Source organism: Malaya genurostris, chromosome 2 (genome assembly GCF_030247185.1).
Source record: "Malaya genurostris strain Urasoe2022 chromosome 2, Malgen_1.1, whole genome shotgun sequence".
Lineage (NCBI taxonomy): Eukaryota > Metazoa > Arthropoda > Insecta > Diptera > Culicidae > Malaya > Malaya genurostris.
This window is the reverse complement of record NC_080571.1, coordinates 26793778-26804650: the sequence shown is the minus strand read 5'-3', so window position 1 is coordinate 26804650 and position 10873 is coordinate 26793778. Positions and strand designations below refer to the sequence as shown.

Here is a 10873-nt window from a genome sequence, read left to right as displayed (position 1 = left end):
ACACTAATAAAAAACTAGTAAAACTAATAAAAACTAGTAAAACTATTAAAACTAATAAAAAACCAGCGAAACTAATGAAAAACTAGTAAAACTAATGAACAACTAATAAAACTAATAAAAAACTTGTAAACTAATGAAAATTTGTTAAACTAATAGAAAACTAGTAAAACTGATAACAAACTAATAAAACTAATAAAAAAAACTAGTAAAATAATAAAAAATAGGAAAAGTAATGGAAACTATTAAAACTGATAAAAAAAAACTAGTGAAACTAAAAAAAATGTAAAACTAACATAAAACTAGTAAAACAAATGAAAAACTAGTAAAACTAATAAAAAACTAGAAAAACTAATAGAAAATTATTTACACTAGTAGAACAAACATTATTAGAAAAAAGACTGAATCGAGTTGGTTGAGTAAACCGAGCAAAACGTGCGAAACGAGTAACCAGAATATATCGAATAGCCTGAGTGAAATGAGCTGAACAAATAACTCGAGCTAAACGAGTACAATAACTGAACGATAAAACAAAATATGAGCAAAACGAGTGTTCAAAAAGCAAGTAAAACGTGTAAAATAAATAAGCAAGAAACGTTTAAATGAGTGAAAAAACGAGTCAAACGAGTAACCAAAAAATCACAAAAAGCCATAGCAACCAAAAAAATAAATGGAGAAGGTCTTGCAGCGAAAGAGGTTGAGATATTAAAATAATAGTATACGGAAGAAACTTGAACAGCGAAGGAAATCTAAGAAATTCGAAGATACTTGAAATACCTAAGATGCCAAAGAAGCCAAAAAATTAAAACAAATCGAAGAAACTGGTGAAACAAAAAACGTTGAAGAATTGCTGCCGAAGAATCCACAGAAAAAAATAATTCAAGGCAACTGAAAAACTAGAGAAACTAAGGATAAAAAATTAAAGACAAATTTGTAATAAAAATAAATACTCAAAACACTCAAATCATTCATTCAAAAATATTGAAGTAAAGCAAATACAAAAGAAACTTGAAATAACATATGCAAACCCCAACGTAGCAATCTGTCCCGATGCCATTATAACAAATTCTACTCTCCATACCGGGAATGGCAATTCCTCGGTGCCGTACAACAAAAGGACTCATTTTTCTAACCTCGATTCAAGCAGCAGGTAAATAAATTTCCCACTTATTACAGAGTACTGTTTTGTTGGGAAATAACAACGAAAAACAACAATAAAATTTGCAGACCCATAAAAAAACTGCATGCAAACCGAAGAGCACAAGTCACACTACCAGCCCACTACCGCTCAATCCGGGAAGAAATTAGAACTTACCGTTCAGGCAGCTTCCAGACTAATCAACGGGGACGGTTGGAGAGAGAGAGAGAGAGAGAGAGAGAGAGAGAGAGAAAAAAAACCTCTGGTATTGGCACGGGAAGATTTGTGGTCCTATTCATTGCCGAGTATGCTACCGCAGATGATTAGAGGTTTGGCTATGTTCGGCTCCGTTCGGCCAGAAATTGCGGGGCGAAGTGAAAAAGGCGATAAATTATGCCGTATCCTGGCAACCGGGAGATGCCGATGTGAAATACTGCACCAGAAAGAACTTCTAGGAACACGATTATCGTTAATTGAATCATGATGTATAGTGTGGGATGATCGATGTAAGTACCCGGTAGGATGGCGTTCCGGTGCAGCTGGTTTTCCCCTTTGGAAAATATGTGCAGTTATTCGTAAAATGTGGTCCGGAACGTCACACGGTTGTCGTGATTTGCTCTATTTAATAACAATCCGAGACTTAAGCTGACCTCTCCGGGTTGATTGTTCCCCGTCATCCCATATGGTCTAGTGGCTAGGATATCTGGCTTTCACCCAGAAGGCCCGGGTTCGATTCCCGGTATGGGAAAATTCTTTTGCTTTTTTAAAAGCTTGGGAAAGTTGTTTTGTTGCCATATACATTCAACGTTCAATATTTTTCAACTTACCAACGTTATTGACGTTCGGTACAAGTAACGACGGCGACTGTGCACTGAACAAAACAACCTCGATAACATTGTCGCTTCCACCGATAACCTTTACTAGACATCCCATAAACTCGATTTGATAATGATGATGCGACGCACATAATTCAAAACAACAAAGAAAATCAAACGACAACGAAATAAAACCTCGCAAATCACACAACTTGACAATGCGGACAAAAAAAACAACGAACGAACGAACGAACGAAAGGCCACGTGATTTCTTGTCTCGACCGTAGAAAACCAAAACAAACGACCGACTGCAGAAGCGATAACCTCGCCTGCTTCGTTATTCGTCGCGCTGTTTGCGTTGTACCGCCTGCTGTGATCCGCCCTTTCCGTTATCTTTGTCACTTTAGGTTGTTTGTGTCCATTTCGGTACGGGCACCGGTGAACAGTTGCTTTCCGCTGTGTTTGCGTTCGTTGCTGCTGCTAGAATTTTGCTACAACCAAGCCCCTGCGTGAGGCAAATCGATTGATCGAAAAACCGGGTGGAATCCATTTCGGATGCTCGTTCCGTCGACGGCACCCTGCCGGCTCGGTGGTGCTCAGCTAGGCGATGAGTGGTTGTGCGTCGGCGACGGTCAACGACGGTCAGCCGAAATAGCTCAGTTGGGAGAGCGTTAGACTGAAGATCTAAATGTCCCCGGTTCAATCCCGGGTTTCGGCAGCAGAGTTAATATTTTTTTAGGCTTATCATTTTTTTAAATTTAGGCATACATAAATTTTAAAGCTGCTATTTTATGATTTTGAAACCTTCATTTATGTATTTTTACTTTTCTCATTAAATGAAAACTATGAAAATCAAGGACGAATTTCAATCAATTTTCTTAAAGATGACTGAACCTATTTCCACCAAGACCCGTGTGTTTCAGAGTGTTTTAGAGAGCTATTTTCAAGCTTCAAATCTGATTTTCTCAGAAACGGGGACGAATATCAAAACTCATCTGACAATCCTTCAGAAAATTAGTTTAGATTATTCTGTGAAAATTTCAGAATGATTCATTGACTTGAGCGGTCGAAAAAGTCGTTTTCTGAAGGAAGAATTGCATTGGCAAATTTCAACTTGTTCATTGAATATCTCGCCTTCAAAAGCATGGATTAAAAATCTATCCTGACAATGTCTAGATAATTTAATTTAGATAGGATTAGTGCATAAAAACAGGATAGGATTAGTGCATAAAAACATAGGTGTTGTTGCGATAAAAATGTAGTGAATGTAATTTTTGTGAAGGTAAGTCGATTTCTAAGGCGGCGCCATTTTAGTTCCCTGGTAACGTAACAAAAATTAAAGAGAGCAAAAATCGGCTCAGAAAGGCTGCCAAACAAGCGGTAGCTTTACTGGATTTTATGTGATGTAGTCAAACTTGTAACCGAAAATAACAAAACATTCTTGGCCACCCGGCCCATCGAGAGTTATTTTGCACATATGCGAGAGAGCATGGAGAGAAATATAATACGCAGACCGAGACGTGGTTATACGTGACCTACTGACCTCAGCTTTTAAGATATTTTTTTGATTTTCATTCAGATCCAATTTCCGGTTCCCGAGTACAGGGTGAGGGGTGTAAAAATGTCAATTTCAAAAGTATGTTTTTGATGAGTGACCATGTGATGTGTAGTAAATACCTTCCAAATGGGTAATCAATTTCTCTGGTTTATTTGATTTTGATAGTCAGTGACCAATTCAAATTATTTCAGTTATACCGTGTCCCAGTTCCCGGTTTCATAAGTACCGAGAAAAGTGGTCAAAATTTTTGAAAATAATGTTTGGTGTTATGCAACTTTTAAACTTGGTTCCAAAACTGTTTTTAAATTTATAGTATTTTGATTAATCCCGTTAGTGTTATAGGAGATAATAAATAATATGAAAGAAAAGTCATTACACCATTTTTTGGTATATAACAGGTTTTTCAATGTCTTCAATCTTCTTCTTTTTACTCATTTGGGTCTTTTCAGTTGTTATATTTTCCTCTGCATTTTTGTTGGATTTCCGTGTTTTCTAGTTTAGTATCTTTGAATTAATAACTGTCAGTTTACTAATTTTACTATTTTTATTTAGTAGTTTTAATAGTTTTACTAACTTTACTGATTTTACTAGTTTTACTAGTTTTACTGGTTTTACTAGTTTTACTAGTTTTACAAGATTTACTAGTTCCATTTACTAGTTTTGCGAGTTTAATTTACTAGTTTTACTAGTTTCTTTTACTAGTTTTACTAGTTTCATTTAAGAGTTTTACTAGTTTCATTTAAGAGTTTTACTAGTTTCATTTACTAGTTTCATTTACCAGTTTTACTAGTTTTATTTACTAGTTTTACTAGTTTTAGTAGATTTACTAGTTTTACTAGTTTTACTAGTGTTACTAGTTTTACCAGTTTTACTAGTTTTACTAGTTTTACAAGTTTTACAAGTTTTACAAGTTTTACAAGTTTTACAAGTTTTACAAGTTTTACAAGTTTTACAAGTTTTACAAGTTTTACAAGTTTTACAAGTTTTACAAGTTTTACAAGTTTTACAAGTTTTACAAGTTTTACAAGTTTTACAAGTTTTACAAGTTTTACAAGTTTTACAAGTTTTACAAGTTTTACAAGTTTTACAAGTTTTACAAGTTTTACAAGTTTTACAAGTTTTACAAGTTTTACAAGTTTTACAAGTTTTACAAGTTTTACAAGTTTTACAAGTTTTACAAGTTTTACAAGTTTTACAAGTTTTACAAGTTTTACAAGTTTTACAAGTTTTACAAGTTTTACAAGTTTTACAAGTTTTACAAGTTTTACAAGTTTTACAAGTTTTACAAGTTTTACAAGTTTTACAAGTTTTACAAGTTTTACAAGTTTTACAAGTTTTACAAGTCTTACAAGTTTTACAAGTTTTACAAGTTTTACAAGTTTTACAAGTTTTACAAGTTTTACAAGGTTTACAAGTTTTACAAGTTTTACAAATTTTACAAGTTTTACTAGTTTTACTAGTTTTACTAGTTTTTACCTTTTTTCTTCTACCTTTTACCTTTTACCATTTACCTTTTACCTTTTACCTTACTACTTTATGTTGCGTTCGGCTGCGCAAGCATTGTTCAGTATCAATATGCTTAGTTCGTGTTATCCAGTAAGGAAACAGGACGACGAAAAACGCTTTATTATATTATATTTACACTAAATTAAGAAAATTCGTCTTCGGAATGATAAAATGTATAATAAAAATAAAATATTGAACATATATAAAAAGCGTTAACAAGTTTCTTCCTTCTTCGGAGTGTGGCCAAACGGAGTCGACCGCAGAACCGCCCGGGGACCTCTTTGAAGATCAGTCTGGTCCGGCTAGCAGCAACAGCGTCCGCTCTTCGGAAAGGCAGGGGCGAAGGGAACGGTTAGGCTCTCACACCTTTCGCTTGTGCATTGAATGCTATTTCGAGTACCGAGCGCTGTGCTACATTCAGTCCGAAGTCGAAGTAAAAGGTGCCAACTTGGCTGCAATCACACAAGTAAAGACGCACAATTTTCCACTTTGTTTCAATGTTAATCGTTCGGCTGGATCCACCCAGCAGGGATTTATCGACGGAGTTCAGGTTTTTGGTAGTTTTTGATTTTCAAACATTTTTTGCCTTCGATTGCTCGAGTCACCAGCAGTTCAAAGGTGAGTTTCTAGTACAACATTGCAATTTGAACTGCTGATCAGACGTAAAACTTCTATTTGAGTATCACACTATGAATATTGATTCAAATTGTTAAGTTTAAACTGTTGTGCACTGAAGAGTACAAGACAAAACATGGAATCAAAATCAAATTGGCTCCAGTGGTAAATAGCAACATCAAGCTAAATTTTTTTTCCTGCTTACCAATTGACTAATTTTTCAAGACACCGCAGATTAACTTTTGTAGTTAAATGTTCATTTGAAACCATGTACAGTGTTTCGTTCTTTTCCGGCACCAGAAAGGTAAACTGAAAATGTTGCGACCGATCAACGCATTTCCCTTCGGCAGTTGTTTTCGCTGCGCCGAAGTGCGCGTAGAACATCTCAGTTCTGATGCTCTTTATCGCATTGTCTGTTGCGAAACGACCCAGCGCTCTTTATTTGCACTCAATCGGCCTGCAATGGCTTCGAGCCATTTGGGAAGTTTTCATTTAACGCATTCGCTGGAAATTAATCATTCAACCGGCGAAACCGAACGACCAAACGCACTGTGGGAAAACGGCGGGTCATTTTTTTTTGTTGGCAACACCAGTTTAGAAAAATCAGAAATTCAAGTTCCTCCGCACAAAGTGACCGAGTACTACGGCGATGATGAATCATGCCACTTTGAGCTGACCTGCTGCATCAACAATTCATCCCGCGTTCGCGCTGGGCACTGATAATGAATAGATTTATTGAGGCAAAAAATTGATGTATTTAATACCTTGCCCGCCGGTTGCCGTCGTCCGTCGTTTCCGTCCCCGTCGTTCCGATCAAAGCCCACGAGGCTTCGGCTCGTATACAACTCACGACACGTTTTTTTTTTCGCTACGCCGCCACCAGTCAGAACATATATTCCTTGTAAATTTCGCGCCTTTATTTCGGCACCTTTCGATGCTGTTGCTGTTGCTGATGCTGATGCTGATGCTCGAGCAACGTTGGCCGTGAGAGGCGAGCCTAATTGAAATCGACACTAACTCGCAGTAGGCATACGCGTTCAATGGTAAAAGGGTTACGCGCGCGCGCGAGCGCGTACTCTCCCGGCCTACTTGAACCGCACTACTTGAAGTTGGGCTGCGCGGGAAAGTGATAACTCACTTTCGGTCGACAAGCGCGCAACACTAACTACAATCTACGGGGTGACGGTAGGTAATGGCGGTAGGAGTGTGGTGCTAAGAAGCGAATAAATTATGCACTAATTGAATAATCGAAATTTATGAAGCCGCTGAGTGGTCGTGCGTACCGACCGCAAGCTGGCTGCTCTGGACTCGTTACTCGATCAGCCGAGACGTACGGGTTTGGCAACCGAACGAGGGTTAACCAATTTGGCCCAGATGATGACTGTTTCCGCTGAAGCCCCGAGGGATGTCTTAAGTATCGTCCCGATGAGACACTAAGCGGAGTGGTTATGGAAATTTTTGGTATCAGTTAAATCCTTGCGATAAGTTAATGGTTTTGCCAGTGAAATTCGACAAAAGATAATATATTATAGTCAAAATGGTATGAGAACTAGCGAGAAGAGTATTGCCAGCTTCTTTGAGATTCAAATATCATATAAAGACTGTCCCAGAAAGTATGGACGCACTTTGATTTCGCTGTAAATAATTCACAAGTGTTAGATATTCAAATTTTATTCGATATTTTGATAATATTAGACTACAAAGACAGAATATTATTCTCCACATTTGCTACTTAGCCATTGTAGACTAGCTGGCGCACCTTCATCCGAACGTTCCTCATTAAATTCCGTGCAGACTTCTTGTGCGACAAGTTTGACACTTTTTTCCAATCTTTTTCGAACTGTTGAATGGTTTCGGCTGCCGAGACATGTTTCCTAAGATGTGCCTTCGTTAATGCCAAAAATTCCTCAATTGGTCGAAGTTGTGGCCAGTTTGGTGGATTCATGTCTTTTGGGACGAAAGTGACATTTTCGATAGTATACCATTCTACCGTTGATTTCGAGTAGTGGCAAGAAGCAAGATCTGGCCAGAAGACAACAGGATCCTTGTGGCTTCGAATCATGGGTAAAAGTCGTTTTTCTAAACATTCCTTGATGTATATTTCACTGTTCATTGAAGCAGTGGTGATGAAGGGTTTCGAAATCTTACCGCAGCTACAAATTGCTTGCCAGACCATAGCATTCTTACCAATTTTTTCGACTTCAATCGATGTCTTGGACTGGTTTAACACTTTCCCTTTTCGCACCGTATAATATTGTGGTCCCGGCAAGGATTTGTAATCGAGTTTCACGTAGGTTTCGTCGTCCATGATTATGCAGTTCAAATTTCCAGCAAGAATCGTATTGTACAGATTTCGAACCTTCGGCCTGATCGATGCATCTTGTTTCGGACTACGTTTTGGTTGTTTTTGCTTCTTATAGGTTCGAAGATTCAAACGTTCTTTAGCACGAAGAACATTTGACTTCGAAGTGCCCACTTTTTTGGCCACATCCCGAACTGAAACCTCCTTCTTTTGCTCGAACACCTTCAGTGTACGTTCATCAAACTGAGGGTTAGCAGGACCTTTTTTTCGACCCGTTTTCGGTTTATCCTCAAAGATATGATCCTCACCGAACTTCCTGATTGCATTTCGCACGGCTTTTTCACTTACTCCTTCCATTTTTGCTATCTGTCTCAGTGACAGTCCGCGTTCTGTGCACCATTTGTACACAATTTTTCGATGTTGTTCTGCTGAAAGTCCACGCGTTTCGAAACAAACTAATGAAAACGAATAAACAACTGCACAAGTGGTTAGAGAAGAGTGTAAACAACAGGACGCAGCCATAAAAATTGACAAATTCTGAACCATTGCGAAATGGCTGCGGTTTTTGGTTGCATCCATACTTTCCGGGATAGTCTTTATCACTCTACTTTAGCAGCATTTGTTAAGCGTTAAGCGATTACATTGACATGAACTGTCCGAAAAAAAATTACTCGCAGATAAAATTCAAACACATTTATACTGTAGAAATATCTATTGAATACATGGAAAACTTGTTTTACAATTAACTCTTATATTCTGCTGCATGCTTTCACTTACATCAAACGGCCACTCTTGTGGAATAACCGGGAAAATAACCAGAAAGTACGAGTTCTTCGCTAGTTTCGATTCAGTTTTATTTCCAAATAGCCCAACTAGTTTATCTTCTTCAAAAAATCCTTTCACAATTGAGCTGGTTCTAACAAATCAAAGTCACATTTGTAGTGAAATTAATATTCAAACAGGGTCAAAAAGAAAAATGATTGACTCAATTGGTTCTATATTCTATCACCTCACAACTGATTGGTTTCGATGCAGATCTCACACCGAAAGCAATGTGAAGCATGAAATTGCTTTGGGAAATTCTGCTGATATGGATGCAAATCATTACATGACTGAAGCTAGGAGTCTATCAGTTCCAGGATCTCCAACTGCGCTTTCATCGATATCAATATCCACATTGTTTTGATCTTACTATTGCAGCTCTCAAATAATCTCCTCCTTGCAACCGGTAGATAAAGTCAAAGTCGACAACATTTTAAATTGTGTTAGTCCTATTGAAATCAATTTCAACATTACAACACAAGTATTTGCTCAAGATGACATAACCGATACCAATTATGATGAATATTATTAGGGCAATCATGAAGGCTCCTAAGAAGTCCTAATAATTTTATTAAACTTAAACGCAAAATTTAGTATTGCCTCTTACTTTTCACTTGTTGAATCAGGAAAATCATGATGCTGAAAGTCGTTACTCAGATTCTAGTTAGTAATATTTTTCCCGGTTTTGCACTAGAATTCCCGGTTCATCCCCGGTCTTTCCCGACGAAATCCAATTCCCATCCTTTTCCCGGTTTTCCTGATTTTCTTGGGCACTTGCCACCCTGTACCACACAATCAAATAACGCGGAACAAATAAGAGTAACCAAAATACAACCAACAATGTTACAGTATTTTTTATAGGTTTTCATACTCCATGAAAGAAAACTTCAAATAATTCTTAATAGAATATTGAAACGGTTTAAAGGAGAACCGACTTGTGAAATCTATCCGATGTTTTCGACTGTAGAGTACTTTTTGGCATAATTTATTTAGGAACTGGAACTGGATTCAAGAACTAAATTTGGAACCTGCGGACTGTTTCAGAACTCATTTGCCATATTCAGGTTTGGAATCCAGATCATGAATTTAGTTCTACAATTCTAGAACAATTCATTTCCAAAATCTACAGGGTGTCCCACGAAAAATTTCGAATGTAAAAATGAAATAATAAAAATACGGTTTGATAAATTTCAATGATTATACATTTATTTGAAAGATTGATTCATGAAATTACAATTGTTTCTAGCCTTATGGCATCAATTGCAACCTGAATTTCGTGCTTGAGATCTTTAATTGTTTCTGGATGGTTCACGTAACATTTATCCTTAATCGTTCCCCAAAAAAAACATAATCCAGCGGCCCAAAAACGCAGCTTCTCGAAGGCCAATTCACATCGCCATTTCTTCTGATTATTTTATTTTAAAATTTTATCAGTTTCATCGATTATTTCGTTGTCTGTGTGGCACGTAGCGCCGTCCTGTTGAAACCAAACATTTCTGACAAAAACTTTTTCTTGCCCAGCACTGAAACTTTCTGCAAATATTGAGCAACTAGCGATATTCGGTGTAATTTTCTCATAAATTAAGTTTCTAAGAAATCTTCGATTATAATCGACTTTCAGTATAATTTAGTTTTTGATTGAAGGACTCTAGATAAAAATTCATTTTGGACAAGAAATAGTTTTTATTAGAAAAACCTTTTTTCCTTGAAAGCGCCCATTTTGCAATGTATGAACGGTTGGTAGGGAACAACCGTTTTGTCACCTATCTTGGGAATATTTTAGCAAAATGAAAAATGAGATTTTTTGCAGATTGGTTTTAAGTTTTTAAAGTCAATTTTGTTTCAATAAGGATTTTTTCAGTGGAATTGTCGTTTTTCCACTATAACTATATGAAAAAATTCCTTCCTGATCCACCTAAAGGGTGATATTTTTGCTAATATTATTTGGCACTGTTTTTGACAGATCACGCGTGAATCGTGTCTTGTGTTATTGTCAAACTTGTTCAGTTCGGTCTATAATTTAATCATGAATCATCGTTTGGTCTACAATTTGATCATGTATGGGCGTTGGCAAAGTTGGAAGAAGATCCACTTTTTTATCGAAAAGTTGTGTTCAGCGA

At 36.9% G+C, this 10873-nt stretch overlaps 2 non-coding genes across 2 annotated transcripts; both read left to right on the top strand.

The window, feature by feature from the left end:
• Positions 1–1811: 1811 nt before the first annotated feature.
• Positions 1812–1883, top strand: Trnae-uuc (transfer RNA glutamic acid (anticodon UUC)). Its single transcript has one exon. It is a non-coding gene; the product is annotated as a tRNA-Glu (tRNA).
• Positions 1884–2595: 712 nt separating this feature from the next.
• On the top strand, positions 2596–2668 carry Trnaf-gaa (transfer RNA phenylalanine (anticodon GAA)). Its single transcript has one exon. It is a non-coding gene; the product is annotated as a tRNA-Phe (tRNA).
• Positions 2669–10873: the final 8205 nt, after the last annotated feature.